Below are 25,147 nucleotides of genomic sequence, written 5' to 3'. Positions count from 1 at the left end.
CCATGAAGTTTGTGCATGCTACCTCCTGGAATCCTCTCAGAGCCTGCAGAGCACTGAAGCATCTAAATTATCTCTAAGATTCCGCATTCACCTCAATCTCCCTCATTGCTGTAATCAGTGAACAATGGAAGCTTTAATCGGCGGAATTCGACTCCCACAGCCTTCCCACACTAACCAGCTCTGCCTCCCGAAATCCTCTCACAGAGTGCCAGCACATCCAAACAATCTCCAAACGGCAAATCACAGGCTCCAATAGTTCCAGAACCACATCCGAGACCAAAAGCAAATGTAAATGACATAAAAGAAGTGAAATATATGGTTTTATGATCTATCCAGAAGATGTTGACCAAAGGAGCATGGTATGCAGGTAACTGAATGGATTAGAAGAGCTTTGAGAAAGCAACCTTTTCACCCAGTGGGTGGTTTCAATCTGGATAATGCTGTTTGAGATGGTGATGGAGGCAGGTACTTGCATAAGATTTAAAATGTATTTGGATGAACACTTGAATTGCCAAGGCCGCAGACTGAGTGTTGGTAAATGGGATTAGGGAAGGTACTTAACAGAATGGTTCTTTAGCCTTATAGACTATGCTCCCTTGATGTAGGTACTTCACATCAAGAAGTACCCAAAAATAAGTTCATGTGATTTAATTTCTAAGCAGAACATTCAAAATTTCTCTGCTGTTAGAAGGTAGCAATTTGGAACAATTGCAGCTTATCTCCAACAAAATGGTAGCCTAATATCAAACAACTTGGATGGGTCATTAAGCAGACTTGGTGTGTTTGCATGGTTAGTGACGGTTGCAGGAAGAGGCCTATCTATAGTAAGCTCATAACATCATCCATCCTTGGCATCAAAAATGCTGGAGTTTGAAGGTTGCAATTTTTTATATTGCAGAACTAGGTAAAAGATTACATTGAAAATAATACATAAAGATAACAAGCCAAAAATAGATTTAAGGACTTTAAGACATTCTATTGATTGATTATTCATAACACTGTGTCAGCAAAATGGGTGAAGCTAAAAGCAAGACTCCAAAATATTATAAACACCTCATTAATATTTCATTGCAGCTATTCCAGATTACTTGGCCTTTTTTCTGTAGAATTGGAAAGGTCATCTGGGACACAGTACTGTGGGTCACATGGATAATATCTTCTCTGCCAATGAAAGTCAAAGAAACTTGACTTTCCTAGTGACAAATGAAGAGAGTATTCCTGCTCTGTTAACTTAGTAAGTTCTGGCTATTGCTCCTGTAAACATTTCCATTGATAGTACAGGATGTGGTACCAGAATAAATTTATTTCATGCTAATGAATGTATTACTGCAATTCTTTTTAGGTATTTACCTTTTTGTTATCACTTGTTCTATAATTCTGGAACGTTCACATGTTTGGTATTTCAGCATTCCTGCTGATTGGAGAAAGAGAGGGACAGAAGAAACCACTTACACCTCATGCATTCATTTGAGGTGAAATAACAAGACTGAGAACTGTAGATGCTGAAATGTACAAATTGTAAGTTTGGATATCTGAAGTTAATTGGGGTAAACTGAGAATAACACATCAGAAGTTGTTACAAGAAAACACAATATGTGATGATTAAATTTTAGAAGTTTCCAATTTTAACCAGAAGCTGTCAGCTATTAAGGTTTTTTCATTGGCGAAGTTGTGAGATATTGAGGAGAATGTAAATTTCCCAACATGAACATTGTGAAGGTGGGCAACAGGTTGATCTTCATTTATTGATCCAACATAATATCACCAATCTGACAGCTGCATTCAATTGGTTCTTAAATACTCCAGGAACTTTGCCTGTCTTGCTCGAATTTAGATTCATGTGTACATCAAAACACAATGAAATGTGTCATTTCTGTTAGCAACCAACATACCCAGCAATATGCTGGAAATTTGCAAGTGTTGCCACATGTTCTGGCGTCAATTTAGATTGCCCACAATGTTCACCAGAACAACATAACCATCAACAACAACATCAACAGCACAGCAAAGCAAGCTATTTTCCCATTTCTCCACCCACCCACCCACTCACATAGACAGTTCTCCAACTCACAACAGATCACTGTTGGGCCTTCTCTCCCTAGCCCTGGATTCTCATCCTCAAACCTTCTGTCCCTGGCCCAGACTCATAGACATTGGGTCTCTGACTCTCTGGAAGAGCTAACTGAGGACATCTATCTCCAAACTCACCAACCTTGGTCTTTGACCTTTTGACCTCTCCCTCCAGACTTGCCAATTTCAGTCTTCAATCTTGGGGATCCAACTTTCTGCTTTTCCCTTGTTTACTCTAGTCAATGTCAATTCCATATGGTCATCATTCTTTGTATGAAGCAGAATTTCACACAGCACTGAAATTTTTAATACTAATTTGGAAAAAAAACATTTTATTTTTACTTTTGATTTGTGTTAATGTTCTATTTCAGCTTGGCTATTTCTGTAATTCTAATTTCACTTTTGTTGATCAGCAAGTCCACAATTCTACCACTTTTCATCAGGTTTTTGGCAGAAGTTGCACGCTACAAGCACTGCCGTAACAATGACCTAAGAAATGCTTCTGCCACAAGCCTTATCCATTAGATGGAGGAGAAGAATTTGGAATCCTTGCAAATCTCAGACTAGTAATATACATATTTCCACTTGGATCCCAGTCTGTTAGTCAGCTTGTTTACAAATCTGTTCTCACTTGTTTTACATGCTCTGCATACAGATCATTTCATTGCATCAGTAAATCGTGAAAGTTACAGAGAAAGTCAAATGGAGGCCAACAATGAGGTGCAGAGCCATGACAAGATAGATTGTGAGGTCAAGAGTCCAATATATTGTGCTATCAAAGTGTTCAATGTATTATAAGAGCTGATAGAATTTGTCTTTGAACCTGGTGGCATGTGCTTTTGGTCTTTCAAATCAGGTTTGCAGCAGAAGTTGCACACTACAAGCACTGCTGTAGCAATGACTTAAGAAATGCTCCTGAACTGTGTATCCAGAAGGCTTATCCATTAAATGGAGGAGAAGAATTTGGATGGGAGTGAGTAGAAGAGAGAGTGCTGGTGTGGGGTGGGGGGAGTTATTGATTATCCTGGCTACTTTACCAAGGCAGTAATAAGTGTAGACATTGTCCATGGAGGGGGCACAGGTTTCCAAAATGTGCTGAGCTGTGCCCTTACAAGTCAGCAAACTCTTAAATTAAAAATATTAACTACTCAAATCAGTGAGTGGTTATTGAGTAAAAGAATATTCCTAAAAGAATATTTTTATATTAGCAATGTACCGGGTTACTCTATAGCTCTCATTATATCAATGGTAATTTTCATTCTTGAAAATCACCTTAGTTCCTACATTAGTAACTCTTTAGCAGTTCAAAATGCAATTATCAGCATGTCGATCAAAAGTATACAGGCTTTTAATTTGTTATTCCTGAAATATGAATGAATAAAACAGTTTAACAGCTAATATCAGTTACCAAACTGTTTTATTTTGTCTGACTTTCTTGTGTTTTTAATGTCACTGCTTCATCACGTGATGTTATCTATACTAACTTGGCAGCCTGACCTGGTTACACTTGTACATTTTGGGTGGCTTTCTTTTGGGGTTCCTTTTTATTTGAACTTCTATTTTTCCTTAGTTACCAAGCTGGTTTATTTCCTGTGACTGAAGCCAACAAAGAGAGAGGGAAAAGAGAGATGTTGGCTTCATAAGTTACAGGGCTAGCTGTCAATCACTGGGTCAGGAGAACCAGAACCAGAGTCTGAATGTCACTCTCAATAAATCAACTTTCGAAAACCACAAACTAGTTCTTGTTTACTCACTGGAAGGGAAGGGGGAGGGGACAACGGGAAGGAGATTACTCCAACTGCCTGAACCTACTTATCTCACATTCCATCACTAAAGATGCAGGCAGGAATGATCAACTCAGATAAACCCAGACTTGGCAAGTTTGAGCTCTGTTAATTGGATAGACTCCTTGGCTGCCATTCACAGAAATCTGCTCATCCTACAATTTGTCTTTGCAGACATTCTGTTTACTTTATCTTTGCAGTGGCAAACTCAAGGCAATTTTATATTATTGGAATAACTTGTCAGGTTTTAGAGCTTCAGGCAAGAACTTGCAAGTGGAAGGTTGCCCAGCAAGCAACTCAAGCAGTAGCACATAGGACATTGATTCCAAAAAGTTATCAGGTCAGATCCCATCTCCATACTGAGATTTAACTGTTTGACTGAACAATATGAATTTATAAGAAACATGAGAAAATCTGCAGATGCTGGAAATCAAAAGCAATAAGCACACAAAATGCTGGAGGAACTCAGCAGGTCAGGCAGCATCCATGAAAAAAAGTAAACAGTTGACTTCTTGGGCTGAGACCCTTCATCAGGACTGATGAATGATTTCTACCCAAAACATCAATTGTTTAGTCTTTTCCATAGATGCTGCCTGGCCTGCTGAGTTCCTCCAGCACTTTGAGTGTGATGAATTTTATAAAATGCTTCTTTTGCCAGTAGATGGTGCACCGATTGATTCCAGACCAACTACTGGCATTTATACCAGGTCCTTTGGTACTGTAAAAAGCTGCCGGGAAAAGACCTCATATCATAAATACCTTTTGCCCCATTGCAAAGTAGCACAAACAACATTGACTAGAGATCTGTGCATCACCTCTTCCATTCTACATATAAAAGTAATATCTGTACCAGAGTGTTTTTACTTATGTTCTATTACAGATAGATCAAAAGGCAAATCTAAAAATATGTAATGTCTTAACCGATTCATGGGTGCCTGATGCTTGGGACAAGAAATAATGATAAAAGTATTTCAGAGTTACTTGACAAAACCTAATGTACTGTAAGTCACATGTGATTAGCCAGGAAGTAAAGAGAGCCCAAAGGAAATCAGGGAAAAATAACCCTTTGTATCAGTCTGACATTTGATGTCATGTAATGGGAACAATATTCCTCACTGAATCAGACACGAAATGGTGTATCACCTAGAGGATACATCAGTGGCAAAGGTGCTATATTTACACGACTGAATACTATGACCATAAATGTACAGCTCTCATACTTTTCTCCTTTTGTAAATATATTTTTCATAATGAATAATGGTTATTTTTAAATCTCTTTAAAAAGAATCCTCTCGGAGTTTATGCATACCTACTACTTATTTTAAAGTGGAATTTAATCATTGATTGCCCAGATCAATAAATGATCAATGAACTCTTGACAGTTTAAATTTTCTATATGGGAACTGTAAGGAAACGGAGTTAAGGGAAGGAAATTAGGAGAAAATCTACAAACTTGGCAAAAAACTTTAAAAATACAGCCACAGCATCAATCTGGAATTAATAGAATTTTACAAAGATTGGACTAAACAGTATATTACTTTTCTTATAATTATATTGAAACTATATAGTGGCCCCAAAATTAATGTTGCCGGCAGCAATTGCAAAGTTTGTAGTGTGTGTAATAGATGCTAATAATACTTTAAGCAGTTTTAATATTTTTCAACTAAATGAATTCACCAATACCACTGATGTTATTTTGTACTGTTAATTTGTAAGAGAGGGACTTAAAGTTACCAGGGGACAGTATTTGCCCAAATCAGTTATGTTGTGACTTTCACTGACTGGAATGAGCACCTTTGCAGAAGCAATGTTGAATTTATGATGCGTCACAGATGATAGCTTTAGTTCTGTCAGGTGAAGAGATGGTCTGAATTTATAAAAGTCCCTCTGCTATTAGAGGGGAGAGATAACAAAGCTGGAGCTGTCTTATCTCCAACACAGCAAAATTCTGCTTGACTGCCTATGGCAACAGTAATGAAAAAGGTCACAAGTGGACTTTAAAGCAAGACAATCAGAAACATACGTATGCAGCCTTCAGTTGCTAAACATGAAGCAACAGCACACAGCACAGAAGAAAACTGTCAATCTCAATCACATACTTCCGAACCAAAAAATTATTTTCTGGGCCATAGTCCTATTGCAGGATAAACATGGCTGATTTAAGCCCTTCATTTTAAATAATTTTCTTTTGTGCAAATTTGCAATGACGAGGATTAATATAAATGGCTCACACGTTGAGCAAATCTCTTCTGTGCCAGTAGAAAGCAGGGAAAGGGCAAAGGGGAAATAATAACAATATTTTAGTGGTAATGCATTAGCTTAAATGCTGTCAGCAGGCATATAAAAGGAGAGAAAAAAACAGCAAGTACAAGAACATTGAGGAAATAAGTACACATGCGGAATATGTTACAGAAAGAGGCCAGGTTTGTCAACTGAAAAGGGAAAGCAAAGCAGGATAATGTTTTGGGTACGGAGTCTGGAGGCTGAAAAGCGAGAGCATTCTTTGAACAGAGGGCTTGTGGAGCTAGCTCTTGACATTTCCATCTGTATTACTAGCTTTCGTGGTTCCATTTCTGGATAAAAATAGACAATGGAATGGAAATACTGGCCTTGAATTTGATTATTTGTAACAATGTCAGCATGATCAGAGACTAAATATGCAGACTATATTCAATTAGCAGTGTGGTGTCATGCTATGGGAAAGTTAATGTAACTACTTCAGTAAGCTCTTGTGCTGTCAGGGGATTTAAGAAAAATCAGCACTCTCGTGAGGTTGATAGGGAATTGGAACAATTTTAGAGCCAGCAGGCATGAAAACCAATTACCGTCATTATTGTTAAAATAATATTACTGGTTACATCACTCAGTGCCTTCCTGAAGTACATAAAATGATTGAACAGAAACAGGTTATTTGGGCCAGCCAGTGCTCATCAGGGTTATCCCTCCACAGGAGCAAATTGTGTATGCCAGGCATCACCCCTCATTTCTCTTCTTAACCTATCCAATCTAACCTAGAAACAACAATACTAATTCCATAATGATAGTATAAATTCTTTGAATCACCCCACCAGAGTCCCCAAAAAATGTCCAGGTGGAACAAACCTTGAGGTTTCAAAGCTTGGCAATGAAAATACACATTGATGATAACTCACCGGGTAGAACACAAGGCAGAACTTCCTTTCAGCATGTATAGTGTGTCTGCCTTTGTGTACATAAAGAGACAGCATTGTGCACTCGCTGGTTTTATTCACATTGATTTAGGTTACTATCACTTTCACTTGAAGGGATATGCTTTGTCTACTTAAGTTTTCTTTTAGCGAGGCACTCACATATGACATGATGGCATAATGACAGGTATCATTCACATAATTCTCACATATAACCCATTATGAATTGTGTAAATAACAAAGAATGCTTAATCAAACAATATATTTACAATATTACTCAAATGAGTTACTCAAATTACTCAAACTGCCAAACTAGTATCCAATTCCATTTTAATTAATTTGCTGTTCACTTCTGATGTAAGCCATATCGCTTGTCTTTTGTTTTTTTTCACATTGTCAATATCAAGGCTACTTAGTTCTGTGTCACTCATTATTATCGGGTTTTTCATCAACAGCATGCAGATTAGTGCTCTTTTTGAAACTGTAGCTTGACTTTCTATCTTTTTCTCTTCCCTGTGCTGTCCATTTAGTTTTGTCTGCCCAATGCGCTCTTTGTATGTGTCCTTCTTTGTTGCATTTACTGTAAGTTTTGCCTTTAAATCTGCATTGGTCAGGCGCATGTGAGCCCCTGCCACAATGGTAACACAATTTGTTCAACCAAACAGGTTTCTGTTTAGACATTGCTATTTTGCTCATACTCACTTTCATTCCTCACTGCAACTGAATTTTATCTCTCGCTGCTGTTTTCATTGATATAGCAATTTCAACTGCTCTTTTAAATGTGGGTTGTACTTCTGTTAGGGGCCATTTTTGAATGCTTTCTTGTAAGATTCCATAAACTATCTGATCTCTGAGCCCATCACTGAACTGACAAAGCTGAGACAATTTCCATGTAAGCTGAAATGAACTCCCCTTCCTTTTGATTCCCAGTATGAAACCTAAAGTGTTCTGTAATTAGCAATGGTTTTGGTTCTAGAAGTCCCGGTATTACTTTCATGATTGCAGCAAAGCTCATTTTGGCTGGCTAAGTTGGAGCAGTTAAACTTCTAAGCAAAGTGGATGCTTTTCCACCCAATGCACTCAGCAACACTGGTACTCATTTCTTATCAGCTATTCCATTTGCTTTAAAACACTGCTCAATTCGTTCAGCAGACAATATCCTGTTATCTGTTGTGCAATTGAACACGTCTATCTTTCCAATGTAGCCAGCTATTTCTGCTATTATTTATTTATTATTATTATCACCCAGTACTCACTGTTTATGAGACCATGTTTTGTTCGCATTCTGCCTTTTTGTTTAACCTTGAATGATTCTCTCCCCTTCTGAAGAAAAAAAACATGCTGCACCTCAACAGGTAGGCAGTCATCTCGTTTGTTTTTAAATATCCTCATTGCCACTGTTATGTTTTGTAACACCAGAAACCAATCAAAAGAAAAATACAGGAACCAGGTTATGTTTGTCTACTTAGTTTCTCTTTAGTGAGGCATTCACTTATGACCTGGTGGAGTAATGACATATGCCATTCATGCACTTCTTACATATAACGGATTAACCATATAATATTAATCATATTAAGAATTATGTCAGCAACACAGAATGCTTAATCAAACAATATATTTACAATAGTACTCAAATATTACTGAAAAATTGATTACACTACATAAAAGACTGCAAATGCTGGAAAATCTGAGATGGAAACAGTATACACTGGAAATATTCAGCAGCTCAGACAGACTCTGTGGAAAGGGAAGCAAGGTTTCTGCTTTAGGCTGATGAGGAATATAAGTCATCAGAAGATGAATAAGTTGGAAATCAAAAACATTTTAAGTTGCATTTTTTATTCTGAAATGTTTTGATTAAAAAACAACTTGAAATACATTGTGGAGATGAAAAGGTAATATAATGGCAAGTTCTTTCTCTCTCTTCTCGTCTGGGTTTGTGGTCTCTTTGTCGCCAATGCCATCTGTTGCACGTGCTACTTTTTTGTCACTGTGCCTGTGTATTTTTCTTCCTCTCTGTCTCCATGTGTGTGTATTATTCTCTTGAAACCAGTGTGTATCTGTGGTTCTCCTTTATTATCCTCAGTATGTGTCTAGTTTTCTCTATTTCTATGTCTGCATGTGTGAGACCTTGCTTTCTCCTTTTAACCCTTTGTGCACCCGTTCATTTACTCTTTCTCTCTGTGAATTTGCAGTTCTCTCTCTCGCTGCCTACATCTGTAGTTTTCTTTATCATAAATCTCTTTTCTTTTTGTTTATTTATGCTTTATCCTGTTTTAATATTTGATTATGTCTCTGTGTCTACTGTAACTTCAGTGGCTGATTAGCAGCAGCGCTGGAGGAATGATGTAAATGGATCATAATCCAGTATTTCTGCTGAACTTTCACCTAAGTTACAACTGGTGATGTGGAGAAATCTCTGTGTAAGTCTGGGTATAGGCTTTTCTGCATAGCCAAATCATTCGCTTTTATTCTGTCAGTGTTTATCTATTGTTTCCTTTATCAGCAATGCTGCCAGCTCCTCATGTCCTCTTTTTAAATTTTTTAATAATTTAGACATACGGCACAGAACAGACGTTTTTGGTCCGATAAGCCGTACTACCCAGCAACCCATTGTCCTGTGATTGGGCTATTTAACCTCAGCTTAATCGTAGGACAATTTACAATGACCAACTAACATCTAACCAGTACCTTTTTGGATTTTGGGAAGAAACAGGAGTAGCCGGAGGAAACACATGTGCTCACGGAGGAATGTACAAACTTTCCAATACAGGATGCCAGAAATGAACTCCCAACTCTGACGGCCCAAGTTGTAATAGGGTTGCACTAACCAGTACACTAATGTGGTGCCCCATAGTCTTTTTGGTCATTGCTACTTGCTCTTGACCTGCTCTTGTTGACTGCACTCAGCCTGTTAATATTTGAAAAATACATCTATTATTGCAAAATAATGTGCTCCATTTGCTGGATTAGTTTCCAGCAATGAATCAATTCAGTGGCTTGCAGACTTCTCTTCACACTATCTAGCAGCTGGGGAATTGGATTAATGAACGAAATAACATTGGATTCTGTTCAACTACTGAGCAGCTGAAACTACTTTAGATCACACTTGTTGGGAAAGTAGAGGGCTTTTTTTTCCAACTCCACTGGTCACAGCACACACTTATGTAAACAACAGTCACTATTGTTATAACAATGCAGCACTAATTAGGCCCATGAGTACTAACAGGAAAATGTAATGCAGAGATGGGGAACCGGACCTTAGTGTGGTCATAGTGTTACTCACTTATCTTCTTGGCTGAGAAGAGAGAGGCGTAATGAAGACTATCCAAAATGTTTGTAAAGAGCTTCAAGATAAATGTATTGGCGTTAGAAATGTCGAGTGAGTGCTGATCAGTTCATTTTAACTTTCATCAGTCAGATAATTGAAAGAAACCAGCGGCAGCCTGCTGACTGGGAGTGACTGGGAAGATATGTAACGATTTCCCAGGCACCCTCCTCCCCAGGAAGTTTGTTCATAAACATGCGGGACAATCCATTAACATGGGGAAATGCAAAGCAAGAGCAACTGAAACAATAAACTAATTGTCAGAGCTGTCACCAGGCCTTCTCACGTCTCTCTGAGCTCTCTCTGTGACTTGGTTGCCTTTGTCAATCAACTGTCTTTCCAGCTTTTCCGGCAAGACACTTCAAACTTGGCAGAAAAATAGGGACCCGTTCCTCTTTTTTGTTTGAAATGCTGGAACTCCATTGCCACTCACCATTCCAAACAGCATTTGAAATTCTTACTTAAACGTGTCCTCTAATTTTGCTGTGAATTTATCTGGTGAATCAAGCCATTCTCCAATGACCCTGTTGAAACCAAGGTATATCCTTGGCATTATTAATTTGTTCATGAACACTCACACACACACACACACACACACACACACACACACACACACACACACACACACACACACACACACACACTCACACACACACATACATACACACACACATACACACACACACACACACACACACACACACACACACACACACACACACACATACACACACACACACACACACACACACACACACACACTTTTCTCAACCTCAAATACAAACAGACTAAAAAAAAACTTCCTCCAATCTGGCCCCAAATTCTTTCAACTTTATTTCGGGTCACATTATGGAGGAGGCTGTGACCTCCACTGAGATGAGCATCTGTATTTGTAAAGTTCATTAATTTAAAGTAATTGAGGGATAGGCACACACCATCCTTGCCTCTGAAAGAATTCCCACACCAAGGGTAAGCAATAGCTGTCTCATTTACCAGAGTTGCCACCCCACCCCACACCCACTGCCTATCACTGCAAACAGTCCAGTGAGCCCCTGAGAAGAACAAGTCATTCCACACTTCCTTTTAAAGATGTCAGGTTTTAGTGTCTTCCTTGCCCACCAGATGTCCTGAGAATCAGAATCAGGTTTCATATCATCAGCATGTGTTGTGAAATTTCTTAACTTAGCAGCAGCAGTAAAATGCAATGCATGAGAGAGAAAAAAGAAAACTGAATTACAGTAAATATATATATAATAGTTAAATTAAGTAAGTAGTGCAAAGCATGAGAAGAGGGCATGTCCTGGGTGGTGGAGGTCCTTAAAGCTGGACACCACCTTTCCAAGGCACCACTCCTTGAAGATGACCTGGATACTTTGTCGTTAACTTCCCTAATATTGATTAGTTCCAAGGGTTTAGATGGGACATAGATACTAGATCAATTACTAGATATAGTATTAGGTAACAAACTGGGTCAGGTCACAAATCTCTCAGTGGGTGAGCATCTGGGGGACAGTGACCACCGCTCCCTGGCCTTTAGCATTATCCAGGAAAAGGATAGAGTCAGATAGGACAGGAAAATTTTTAATTGGGGAAGGGCAAATTATGAGGTTATAAGACTAGAACTTATGGGTGTGAATTGGGATGATGTTTTTGCAGGGAAATGTACTATGGACATGAGGACGATGTTTAAGGATCTTTTGCAGGATGTTTAGGGATAAATTTGTTCCGGTGAGGAAGATACAGAATGGTAGGGTGAAGGAACCATGGGTGACAAGTGAGGTGGAAAATCTAGTTAGGTGGAAGAAGACAGTATACATGAGGTTTAGGAAGCAAGGATCAGATGGGTCTATTGAGGAATATAGGGTAGCTTAAGAAGGGGCTGAGAAGAGCAAGAAGGGGGCATGAGAAGGTCTTGGCGAGTAGGGTAAAGGAAAACTCCAAGGCATTCTTCAATTACGTGAAGAACAAAAGGGTAACAGGAGTGAAGGTAGAATTGATTAGAGATAAAGGTGGGAAGATGCGTCTGGAGGCTGTGGAAGTGAGCGAGATCCTCAATGAATACTTCTCTTTGGTATTCATCAATGAGAGGGAACTTGATGACAGTGAGGACAATATGAGTGAGATTGATGTTCTGGAGCATGTTGATATTAAGGGAGAGGAGGTGTTGGAGTTGTTAAAATACATTAGGATGGATAAGTCCCTGGGACCTGATGGAATATTCCCCAGGCTGCTCCACGAGGCGAGGGAAGAGATTGCTGAGCCTCTGGCTAGGATCTTTATGTCCTTGTTGTCTACAGGAATGGTACCGGAGGATTGGAGGGAGGCGAAAGTTGTCCCCTTGTTCAAAAAAGGTAGTAGGGATAATCCGGGTAATTATAGACCAGTGAGCCTAACGCCTGTAGTGAGAAAGCTGTTGGAAAGGATTCTTAGAGATAGGATCTATGTGCATTTAGAGAATCATGGTCTGATCAGGGACAGTCAGCATGGCTTTGTGAAGGGCAGATCGCGTCTAACAAGCCTGATAGAATTCTTTGAGGAGGTGACCAGGCATATAGATGAGGGTAGTGCAGTGGATGTGATCTACATGGATTTTAGTAAGGCATTTGACAATGTTCCACACGGTAGGCTTATTCAGAATATCAGAAGGTATGGGATCAAGGGAAGTTTGGCCAGGTGGATTCAGAATTGGCTTGCCTGCAGAAGGCAGAGGGTCATGGTGGAGGGAGTACATTCAGATTGGAGGGTTGTGACTAGTGGTGTCCCACAAGGATCTGTTCTGGGACCTCTACTTTTCATGATTTTTATTAACAACCTGGATGTGGGGTATAAGGGTGGATTGGCAAGTTTGCAAATGACACAAAAGTTAGTGGTGTTGTAGATAGTGTAGAGGATTGTCAGAAATTGCAGAGAGACATTGATAGAATGCAGAAGTGGGCTGAGAAGTGGCAGATGGAGTTCAACCCGGAGAAGTGTGAGGTGGTACACTTTGGAAGGTCAAACTCCAAGGCAGAGTACAAAGTAAATGGCAGGATACTTGGTAGTGTGGAGGAGCAGAGGGATCTGGAGGTACATGTCCACAGATCCCTGAAAGCTGCCTCACAGGTAGATAGAGCAGTTAAGAAAGCTTATGGGGTGTTAGCTTTCATAAGTCGAGGGATAGAGTTTGAGAGTCGCAATGTAATGATGCAGCCCTATAAAACTCTTTTACCAGGATGCTGCCTGGTTTAGAGAGTATGCATTATGATCAGAGATTAGGGGAGCTAGGGCTTTACTCTTTGGAGAGAAGGAGGATGAGAGGAGACATGATAGAGGTGTACAAGATATTAAGAGGAATAGAAAGAGTGGACAGCCAGTGCCTGTTCCCCAGGGCACCACTGCTTAATACAAGAGGACATGGCTTTAAGTTAAAGGGAGGAAAGTTCAAGGGGGATATTAGAGGAAAGTTTTTTAGTCAGAGAGTGGTTGGTGCATGGAATACACTGCCTGAGTCAGTGGTGGAGGCAGATACACTAGTGAAGTTTAAGAGACTACTAGACAGGTATATGGAGGAATTTAAGGTGGGGGGGTTATATGGGAGGCAGAGTTTGTGGGTCGGCACAACATTGTGGGCCAAAGGGCCTGTAATGTGCTGTGCTGTTCTATGTTTTATGTTCTATACTGCAGAGACTAGTGTCCATGATGGAACTGACTAATTTTACAATTTTCTGCAGCTTACTTCTATCCTGTGCAGTAGCTCTCCCCCCGCCCCCCAATGCCAGACAGTGAAGCAGCCAGTTACAATGCTCGCCACGGTACATCTGCTGGAATTTGAGAGTCTCACAGTCTTCTTACACCCCTCATGACATCTCGCCACTATCTTGTCTCTTTATAGCTGCGTTGATGTGTTCTATCCAAGTTAGGTCCTCAGAGATACTATCACCCAGGAACTTGAAATTGCTCACTCTCTCTGCACCTGATCCCTCTATGAAGAATACTATGTGTTCCCTTGTCTTACCTTTCCGAAGTCCACACTCAGTTCTTTGGTCCTATTGACGTTGAGTGCAAGGTTATTGCAGGAACACCACTCAACCTGCTGGTATATCCACCTCTGAGATTCCACCAACAATGGCTGGATCATCAGCAAATTTATAAATGGCATTTGAGCTACCTTGTTACACAGTCATGGGTGTAGAGAGCCTAGAGCAGTGGGCTAAGCACGGGTTCCTGAGGTGTGCCAGTGCAGATTGTCAGCAAGACAGTGATGTTATTTCCAATACACACCAACTGTTGTCTTCCAGTTAGGAAGTCAAGGATACAGTTTGAGAGGTAAATACAGAGGCCAGTTTCTATAGTGAATAAACAGGATCCTGAAATTAGTAAGCACGAGGAAATCTGCAGATGCTGGAAATTCAAACAACGCACACAAAATGCTGGTGGAACACAGCCGGCCAGGCAGCATCTATAGGGAGAAGCACTGTCGACATTTCGGGCCAAGACCCTTCGTCAGGACTAACCGAAAGGAAAGATAGTAAGAGATTTGAAAGTAGTGGGGGGAGGGGGAAATGCGAAATGATAGGAGAAGACTGGAGGGGGTGGGATGAAGCTAAGAGCTGGAAAGGTGATTGGCGAAAGTGATACAGAGCTGGAGAAGGGAAAGGATCATGGGATGGGAGACCTCAGGAGAAAAAACATTGACTTCTCTAACTTCCGTTAATGCCCCTCCTCCCCTTCTTACCCCATCCCTGACATATTTAGTTGTTTGTTTTTTTTCTCTCTCTCTGCCCATCGCTCTGCCTGTTCTCCATCTCCCTCTGGTGCTCCCCTCCCCCTTTCTTTCTCCTGAGACCTCCTGTTCCATAATCCTCCACCTCTGTATCACTTTCACCAATCACCTTTCCAGCTCTTAGCTTCATCCCACCCCATCCAGTCTTCTCCTATCATTTCGCATTTCCCCTCCCCCCACTACTTTCAAATCTCTTAGTATCTATCTCTTCAGTCAGTCCTGACGAAGCGTCTCAGCCCGAAACATCGACAGTGCTTCTCCTTATAGATGCTGCCTGGCCTGCTGTGTTCCACCAGCATTTTGTGTGGGTTGCTCTGAAATTAGTATTTGTGTTCTCCAGGTGATCCAAGGACATATTGAGAACCAAAAAGATGATGTCCACCATAGACCTATTGTGGCGATAGGCAAATTGCAGTGGGTACTAGTCCTTGCAGAGGCAGGGGTTTATTCCAACCTCTCAAGGCACTTTGTCACGGTAGATGTGTGTGATACTGGATGATAGTCACTCAGGAAGGTCACCGTTCTTTTCTTGGGTACTGATATAATTGTTTCCCGTCTGAAGCAGGTGGGAACTTCTGACTGTAGCAATGAGAGATTGAAAATGTCTTTGAACACTCCTGCCAGTTAGTTGCGACAGGTTTTCAGAGCATTACTAGTTACTCCATCCAGATAGCAGTGCCTTACATGTGTAACGGTGAAATAACTCCTCCTTGGATCATTGGAATAGTTGCTTTCTTTCACCATGCTGTTGATTAGGGAGTTCCAGGGTTTTAAACTAAAGATGATGGAGAAATAGTATTGTATTTCTAAAAAGGAATGCAAGGAAATTTGGAAGCTAAGATAATGTGCATTGGAGAAGAAATGGCTGAAGATGGTGTTTCCACGTCCTAAATCTCCTAGCCCTTCTTGGTGATAGTGGCTGCAGTTTGGGGGTAGTCTTGACAAGTAACTGCGGTGTGTTCTGTTTCTATTAGATACTGCAGACAAAATATACGAAATAATAAACATGAGATTCTGCAGATGCTGGAAATCTAGGGCAACACACAAAAAATGATGGATGAACTCAGCAGGTCAGGCAGCATCTATGGAGAAGTATAAACAGGCAACGTTTTGGGCTGAGACCCTTCATCAGGACTAGAAGGAAGGGGGAAAAAGCCAAAATAAGAAGATGAGAAGTGGAGGGAAGGAGTACAAACTGGCAGGTGAAAGGTGAAACCAGCTGAAGTGGTGGGTGTGTGGGTGGGGTAGGTGCGAAGCTGGGAGGTGAAGAAGAAGGAATCTGATACTGTAGGAGAGTGGACCATGGGAGAAAGGGGAGGAGGAGGGGCACCAGAGGGAGGTGATAGGCAGGTGTGGAGAAGTGAAGGGATAAGAGGAGGGCCAGAATTGGGAATGGAAAAAGAGAGAGGGAGGACTGGGGGAGAGATTACCGAAAGTTCATACCGATGATCAGAGAGGGCAATTGGGTGTTAGGTTAGGGTTTAGGGATGTGGAGGAGTTCGAGATCAGGCTTCTGCTCTGCATTTGAAGTCCTGCAACATGGATGGGTGATGAAGGACATCCAGAGTTGAGGTCTTTGCAACCTACTTGAAGTTCAGCAATGTGGATGGGTAATAGATGATATCCAGAGTCTCCGCCTCTGCCCACACCTGAAGGGCAGTCAATCAGATGCCCCTGCAAGCAGGAGCCATGAGGGCTGGTCAGTCACTGTGCCTGGAGTTTGGTGGCTTGTCCGGGGTTAGATATCGAAGATCAAAACCCAACAGGTAACTGGAAGTATGGAACTCAAAGTCCAATGGCCAAAACCTAGACTTTGGAGAATGGAGGGCTTTCTGGAGTTGGAGAATTATCTGTATATGTGGGTGGGTGAGAGGGAGGGAAGAGGCTTGTTATGCTGTTGCTATTTTGTTACTTGTGTGTTCCATTTTGTTGTGTTGTGTTGCCTTCTGTGCTGCTCTGTTGAGCTATGTGGCCATGCTATTTGGCAGCAGAATGTGTGGCAACGCTTCTGGGTTGTTCCCAGCACATCCTTGGATGAGTTGGTTGTTATTGCAAATGGAGCATTTTCACTGTATGTTTTAAAGTACATACGTTAAATAAATCTGAATCTGAAATCTAAAAAATTGATGTTGGAGGCTCCAACATGATGTAAGGTCAATCACCTTTGCTCGGTCCACCACAAAGAGCTGGATTTCCTGGTGGCCATCTATTTCAATTCTCCTTCTGATTCTACTCCATAGATGCTGCTTGACCTGCTGAGTTCCTCCAGCATGTAAAAATGCTCTTGCCTCCTTGTGCAACTAGATCCTTGATTTCCTCAACACCACCACCTTCATCTGCACAGCGGCACCACAAAGCTCTAAGCTTAGTTCCCTGCTCTGTGCTTATGACTGTGAGGCTAAGCACAGCTCCAATGCCATATGTAAGTTTGCTGATCACACCACTGTCATTGGCAGAATGAAAGGTGGTGATGAATCAGCATAAAGGAGGGAAGAGTGAAAATCTGGCTAATTGGTGCCACAACAACCTCTCACTCCATGTCAGCAAGACTGTGGAGCTGATTATTGAATTCAGGAGGAAACTGGAGAATCTTTGGGGGATCAGAGGTAGAGAGGGTCATAACTTTAAATTCCATCATTCTATCATAGAGCATCTGTCCTGGGTCTAGTAGGTAAGCGCCATTATGAAGAAAGCACAGCACGCCTCTACTTCTTTACAAGTTTGTGAAGATTCAGCATGTCATCTAAAACTTTGGCAAACTCCTATAGTTGTGCGGTGGAGAATGTATTGACTAATGGCACCATGGTCTTGTATGGAAATGCCAATGCCTTTGATTGGAAAAGCCTACAAAATGTAGTGGATACAGTTCAGTCCATCATGGGTAAAGCCCTCCCCACCAGTGAGTATAACTACAAGAAACACTGTCGCTGGAATTAACACCATCCATGATCAAGGACCTCCAGCTGTTTTCTCAGTGTTGTCATCAGGAAGAAGGTACAGGAGCCTTAGGACTCACACCACCAGTTCAGGAACAGCTATCCTCAACCATCATGCTCTTGAACCAGAGGAGATAACTTCACTTGCCCCGTCATTGAACTGTTCCCACAACCTATCGGTTCATTTTCAAGGTCTCTGCAATTTATTTTCTTGCTATTTCTTGCTTATTTAGTAATTATTATTACTTTGTTTTTTGCACGCTTTGTAATTTCAGCTTGTTGTCTTTTGCACATTGGTTGTTGTCTGTTCAAATGGGTGTGGTCTTTCATTGATTCTGTTGTGGTCCTTATATTTACTGTGAATGCCTGCAAGAAAATGAATCTCACGGTTGGTTGTATATGGTGAAGCTTATATATTTTGATAGTAAATTTACTTTGAACTTTGAATGTTGAACTTCAGTATTGTTGAAGTTGCTTGGATTTAGACACGTGGTGAATATTCTTGATTTGTGCCTTGTAGATGGTGAAAAGGAGGTGGAACACTAGTCTCACACTAAGCCTTTGCCTATTAAACTGCTGTTTAAATGTTAAACATTGCCTCCAGAATTTGGATGGGACCCGTAAACCTTCACAATGTCCTGTAATTTACCATTTGCTCTCTTCAACCCCCATGAAAATTTGTACCGAGTGACCCTTTATTTTTGCACTCTTCCTGTTCTGCTCTGCTCCTGCCAATACTTGACTCACAATCATTTACTTGAGAATAGAGAATAATAGCATGAACATTTTCTTCCCTGGAATGATTACTACAAATCTCCAAATATTATTATTTCAGCCAAATGACAAAAACATTTAAAGCCACACATACAAAAAGCTGGAGGAACTCAGCAGGTCAGGCAGCATCAATGGACTTGAGTGAACAGACGATGTTTTGGGTAGAGACCCTTCTTTGGGACTGAAAAGGAAGGGAGAGGTACATGAATAAAAAGGTGGGGGAGGGGAAAGAGGCTTGCTGAAAGGTGATAATTGAAGCCAGGTGGTGGGAAAGGTCAAGGGTTGGAAAAGAAAATTTTGATAGGAGAGGAGAGTGGACTGTAGGAGAAAGGGAAAGGGGAGTGGACATGGGGAAGTAATAGGCAGATGAAAAGTGAAGAGTCAGAGTGGGGAATCGAGGAAGTGTGGGGTGGTGGTGGATTTGTACACCTGAAGGAGAAATTGATATTCATGCCATCAGGTTGAAGGTACCCAGACAGAATATAAGGTGTTGCCCCTCCACCCTGAGGGTGGCCTCATCTTGGCACAAGAGGAGGCCATGGACAGATATGTCAGAATGGGAAAAGGAATGGGAATTAAAATGTTTGGACACTGGAAAGTCCTGCTTGTGGCCGCTTGAAGGGATAAGTTCCAGGAGGGAGATTAGTGGGGATGGACAAATGGATAAGGGAATCATGGAGGGAACTGTCCCCACAAGAAGCAGAGGGATGAGAGGTATAGATATGTTTAATTAAAGATATGTGTAAAAATATTCAAAGCCAATACATGATTAAAGAAACTATTTTATCTGTAGTGGATGAGTAGCATTTGTGGGTTTAGAAATCTATTTATATGGATAGTCAGTACAAAACGAACTATTGATGAACAATTCAGAAAATAAAATCTTTGATACACTGACCTGAACACAAATGGACCACTAGAGAAATGAGTTGTTAGTCTATAAAATTATGCCTGTGAAGTCTCATTAAAATTATGTTTGGCAACACAGATAGGAGCAACCGCCTGCAGTAGTCATTCTTAGGCATACACTGGTAAGCAAATGTATTTCATAACCTGAAGAGGAACCCTAATACATTACAATTCCCTTTTATTTTAGTGAATATAAACCTGTAAATAGACTGTCATTAGTGATGTACTGTATTCTACATAAATTTTTACCAAAAAGTAGATTTCAGTAGCTCAGTAGATGTGAATTTGTAATCATTAAGACAATTTGCAAAATATTTTTGATAGTACCCGGCACCCAGGATTAGCTGTTCTGATTCCCTAGATCCGGGTGGCAAGTTACAAGTATTGTTACAACCTTCATTGATCTTTCTTTGATTCTGTTATGGTTATTATTCTATGGATTTATTGAGTATGCCCACAAGAAAATGAATATCATGGTTGTATATGGTAATATATATATATAGGATAATCAAATTTACTTTGAACTTTGAACTGTTAATCACAGTAGAAGGAAGCCAGGTGTTCCCAACTTTTTTTATGATGGAACTTTACCATTAACTGAGGACTCTATGGACTACAGGCTGGGTACCCCCGATGTAAGTGCTACTGGACGATAGTCATTGAGGCAGGTTAACATATTCTTCTTAGGCACGGGTATCAGTGAAGCCTGTTTGAAGCATGTGGATACCTCAGACTGCTAAAGTGAGAGGTTAAAGAAATCAATGATCACTCCAGCCAGTTGATCAGCACATGTTTTTAGTATTCAGCCAAATACCCCGCCTGGGCCAGATGCTTTCCATGGATTCGTCCTCCTTAAAGATGCTTGCTCACATCAACCTCAGGGACTGAAATCACCAGATCATTGTGCGATGTGGGAGCTCGTGAAGGTGCTTCCATGTTTTGATGGCCAAAGTGAGCACAGAGGTCATTGAGTTCCTCTGGAAGCGGAGCCAGGTTTGTTGAACAAACAAGATTTGTTGAATCATGATGATTCCATGTAGACCTTTTATCTGAAACATCTGCCTATGGTCTTGTTAATCTGACTAAATGAGAGTTTTTATCTTCACAACAGTCTTAAGAGTTCATATGGTACAAGGTGATTTACTAACTGACTGTGATAAATTATTCCCAAGAGATAATTATTAAGGCATCTGTTACACATCAATGCTATATTTCATTGTAACAATAATATTTCACATTGGTGCATAAAATGCTACTTATATTTTTTTTTTCCTTTTGAACCTCTGTTTTTCCTTCTTTTTGAAACAGTGGTGGGTCCTACAGCAATGTGTTATTTCCTCAGCTAATGACCTCTTTGTTCAACTGAGCATGCTCAGACGTAAGGCACTTTCTTTCAAACATAACAGTGTGCTCAAAGTTAGTTGTTGTTTTTTTCATTTTTGACCATTACTTTAACAAGTAAGCACCTCTGGGGTCAGGGCCTTCCTGAATGGATGTTGGGTGGATCCATGGTTTAAACTGTTTATACAGACATGCCAAGTCCATTGGACTTAAATCAACCTAATTGTCTTTCAACTACTTTTGTAATCTTGACTGATCTGTAAACCAGGCAGGAGAGTGCCTGTGAGAACATCAGGTGAGGACAGGATATGAGCAGGCTGCAATTACTTGCCTGTTTTTTTTAAAGTTACACTATTTAGTGTTCCACCACAAACATTCTTTCACTTAGTGGATATTAAATAGGCTGAAATTCCACAAGGAATTTATTAGCTTGATGTCTCTCCAGGAATTGGGTTATCCACTACTAGGGAATTCCCACTAAAAATCTTTCTGAACATTTTTCTTGGTTACATTAAAAAAGGCACCAGTTTCAGCTATGTTCCATAGTTTCACACCTCTCTGTAAAGATGTCTTGTACTATTGGGATAGTAATGTAACATTTCAGGCAGAACACAAATTTAATCCCATTATTTGACCTGAAAGAATTAACCTAAAGCATACTTCATTTTTAAATCTTACATGTCCTAAAACTCTAGGTTTCTGCTAAATTGAATAAAATCATAGCAATAACTAAGTTTTCTGAATAGGAATAATTGTGTAATTAGAATGAAACAGATTGGAACTTTACACAAAAGGAAAACAATTCATGTTTCTCTGCAAATCAGAATGCAATCATCATGTCCCAAAATTCAATCAGTGAACAAAACAAACCAAAGAGAAAGTTCCTATTTCCTCTCTAATTAAAATGCAGAAAATTAATCATACATTTGTAAGATCTGACCTTGAAAAAATATAAATTTGGGCTAAGCGTTGTAGGGGTCTGTGTTTTGCTTGGGTATCTTTGGGGGGAGATAATTTACTAGTAGGCGGCAGACCATGGGATGACCAATAGAAACAATAAATACTCATCTTTGAAAGCTTTCTTTGTGCGGGTGAAATGAAGACAAACTTTTATCCAATATACTTATAAGTTTCACTGAAGTGAAGTAAATGAAACATTAAATAGACATTACAAAATATTGGGTTTGGGGTCATATGGAATTAAGTTAATATGACAAAAGTGTTGCTGCTCCTGCTCGGTTTACAGCTGAAGAGAATGGCTGTAATATAGAGGGGCTGTGTAGCACAAACCTTCTGCTTTTCTCAAATTCTATTGTCAGAACAGCTGAATCTTTTACAATTTTTTTTATTGCTACCTTCTTTTCTTTTCCTTGCTTTTCCTTTACACTTCAGCTTCCCAAATGAAGCTTCGGTCAGCTGCTTTCTTTTGCAAGTTTTTGTGCTGTTTAGATGCACAGCAGGACTCATGTTGAGTTCAGCTGGTGCTGTAAGTGCTAAAGTCATCCACATGTGAAAGGCACAGTTCAGACCCATTCCTTCTGTGGAGAAGAATGGACCAATTTGTAGGCATCGTGCTGTGGCAGCCTTGTTAAGCCAAAATGCTGGTACGTTATAGAACTCCCAAAATACCAATAATATTGACCTAGTAAAAAGGATGAAAGAATATCGAACGATTGTAACTGCGCAGAACAAGAGTTGGAGATGCTTAACAGCATACCTCACAAAGATCTTCCTCCTATATATAACCATATAACAATCACAGCACGGAAACAGGCCATCTTGGCCCTCCTAGTCCATGCCGAACTCTTAATCTCACCTAGTCCCATCTACCCGCACTCAGCCCATAACCCTCCACTCCTTTCCTGTCCATATACCTATCCAATTTTACCTTAAATGACACAACTGAACTGGCCTCTACTACTTCTACAGGAAGCTCATTCCACACAGCTATCACTCTGAGTAAAGAAATACCCCCTTGTGTTTCCCTTAAACTTCTGCCCCCTAACTCTCAAATCATGTCCTCTAGTTTGAATCTCCCCTACTCTCAATGGAAACAGCCTGTTCACGTCAACTCTATCTATCCCTCTCAAAATTTTAAATACCTCGATCAAATCCCCCCTCAACCTTCTACCCTCCAATGAATAGAGACCTAACTTGTTCAACCTTTCTCTGTAACTTATTTGCTGAAACCCAGGTAACATCCTAGTAAATCGTCTCTGCACTCTCTCTAATTTATTGATATCAATAATGTTTAAAAACATACTTACTTATGTGTATTAAATAAATAAGTGCAAGTCGTGCATTTAATTTACTTAAATATTAAGTCAGACTCAGTTATGCTAGTAACAGTAATTGTAGAGAAAGCAATAATTTTGATTATTACTAAATTTTTAAAAAATCAACTATTATAAAGTGAAATTTCAATCCTGGTGAAGGGTTTTGGCATGAAACATTAACTATCAGTGCAATTCCATAGAGGCTACCTGACCTGCTGAGTTCTTCCAGCATTTTGTGTGTGCTGCTTTGGATTTCCAGTATCTGCAGACTTCCTAGTGTTTTAAATTTCAATACTCTGAATGTACCCATTTTCATTCCATATTAAACAAATGTCTTGCTTCATCTTGCAGATTTGGATACTTTGACTTTCACAGATTATTTCTCTCTCTCTCTCTGGCTACCCATCCCATAGGGTGATGATGGTTCCTCTCAGTCAGTCAGTGGGGTTTGATATGTGCGTCCTGGAGTGGCTGTACAGGCCGATCCTTGACAGGCACTGCTTGCCACATACTTGGCAGGTGAGGCCTGGAGGGGCAGCAGGGGCAGATGCTCTGTTGTAGCACTTCCTGTGCCTTTCCTCCGTTGTCTCTACGAGCCTGTTCTCAGCAGCGTCCACTGATGGCGTCCCTCCACTGTGAGTGATCTTGAGCCAGATCCTCCTATGTTGATGGGGTAATGTCAGCTTTCTTGAGGCTCCTTTGCAGAACATCCTTGTACCATAGTGACTGGCCTCCTCATTTTCAGGTACCACTGGACAGTTGGCCGTACAAGATATCCTTGGGCAGTCTTCCATTAGACATTCTGACATGTCCTGCCCAGCGCAGTTGGGCTGACATCATCAGGGTTGAAAATGCGGGCATTCTGGCTTGGGAGAGGATCTCGGTATTGGAGACCTTGTCTCGCCCGGTGATCTTCATCAGAGAACGTAGGTGACACTGCTGCAGTTGGTCAAGTTGGTGTAAGTGACTCTGATATGGGCACCATGTCTCATATCCGTATAGCAAGGCTGATATGACAACGGCCCTGTATATCTTGCACTTGGTGGCCAACCTGATGTTCTGTGACCAAAGGCAAAGGAGGCTTTTCTGGTTCTTGACTCAGTCTCTCCATCCAGAGATGCTGAGGATGTTATTTATGCTGCCCAGGTAGCAAAACTTGTTGACAGCACTGAGACGAGTGTCCCCAATGAGGACAGTTGGTTCTTCGTAGCCTGAGCCAGGAGCCGGTTGGTACAAAACTTCCGTCTTTTTCAGGCTTGTCAAAAGATGACAGATTAGTTATTGTAACAATGATACAATAATTGTAAAAGGTTCCGCAGTGAATACTGAACATCTGAAGGATTGACTTAGTGAGCTCAATAAGAAAGCAAATACTACTTTGTATAGCAATGCCATTGCACTAATGAATGTCAAGGGCATTTAGAGCCTTTGTCATCAGCAAAAGACATTCATGGTATTTGCACCGCAGAAGTCAACTCCCTATTAATTCTCATACTCTGCCACCCTCCTCTATTCATGCTTTACTGTTTAGTGTCACTGCAGTCCCAGGTTTTCTGCTTTTACCCACTCATTGCACATGGCATAGGTTGGAATGAGAAATTAAATGTATCACTGTGTCTATGATTTGATGAGACAGGCTGAAGTGAGGGGCTGGTGAGAGATTTGCCAGCAGTCCTCTATCATGTCGACATTTAATCTTTTAGATCCTGGCGTCAATCACAGGGCTAGCTGTTGATTCATTTTTCTCATACGGAGAATAAGCAATGCTATTGGGTAGCGAGGTAAAGGTTTTGGACCCAG

This window comes from Hypanus sabinus, chromosome 14 (assembly GCF_030144855.1).
Source record: "Hypanus sabinus isolate sHypSab1 chromosome 14, sHypSab1.hap1, whole genome shotgun sequence".
NCBI classification, from domain to species: Eukaryota; Metazoa; Chordata; class Chondrichthyes; order Myliobatiformes; family Dasyatidae; genus Hypanus; species Hypanus sabinus.
This window is presented reverse-complemented; position numbering follows the sequence as displayed.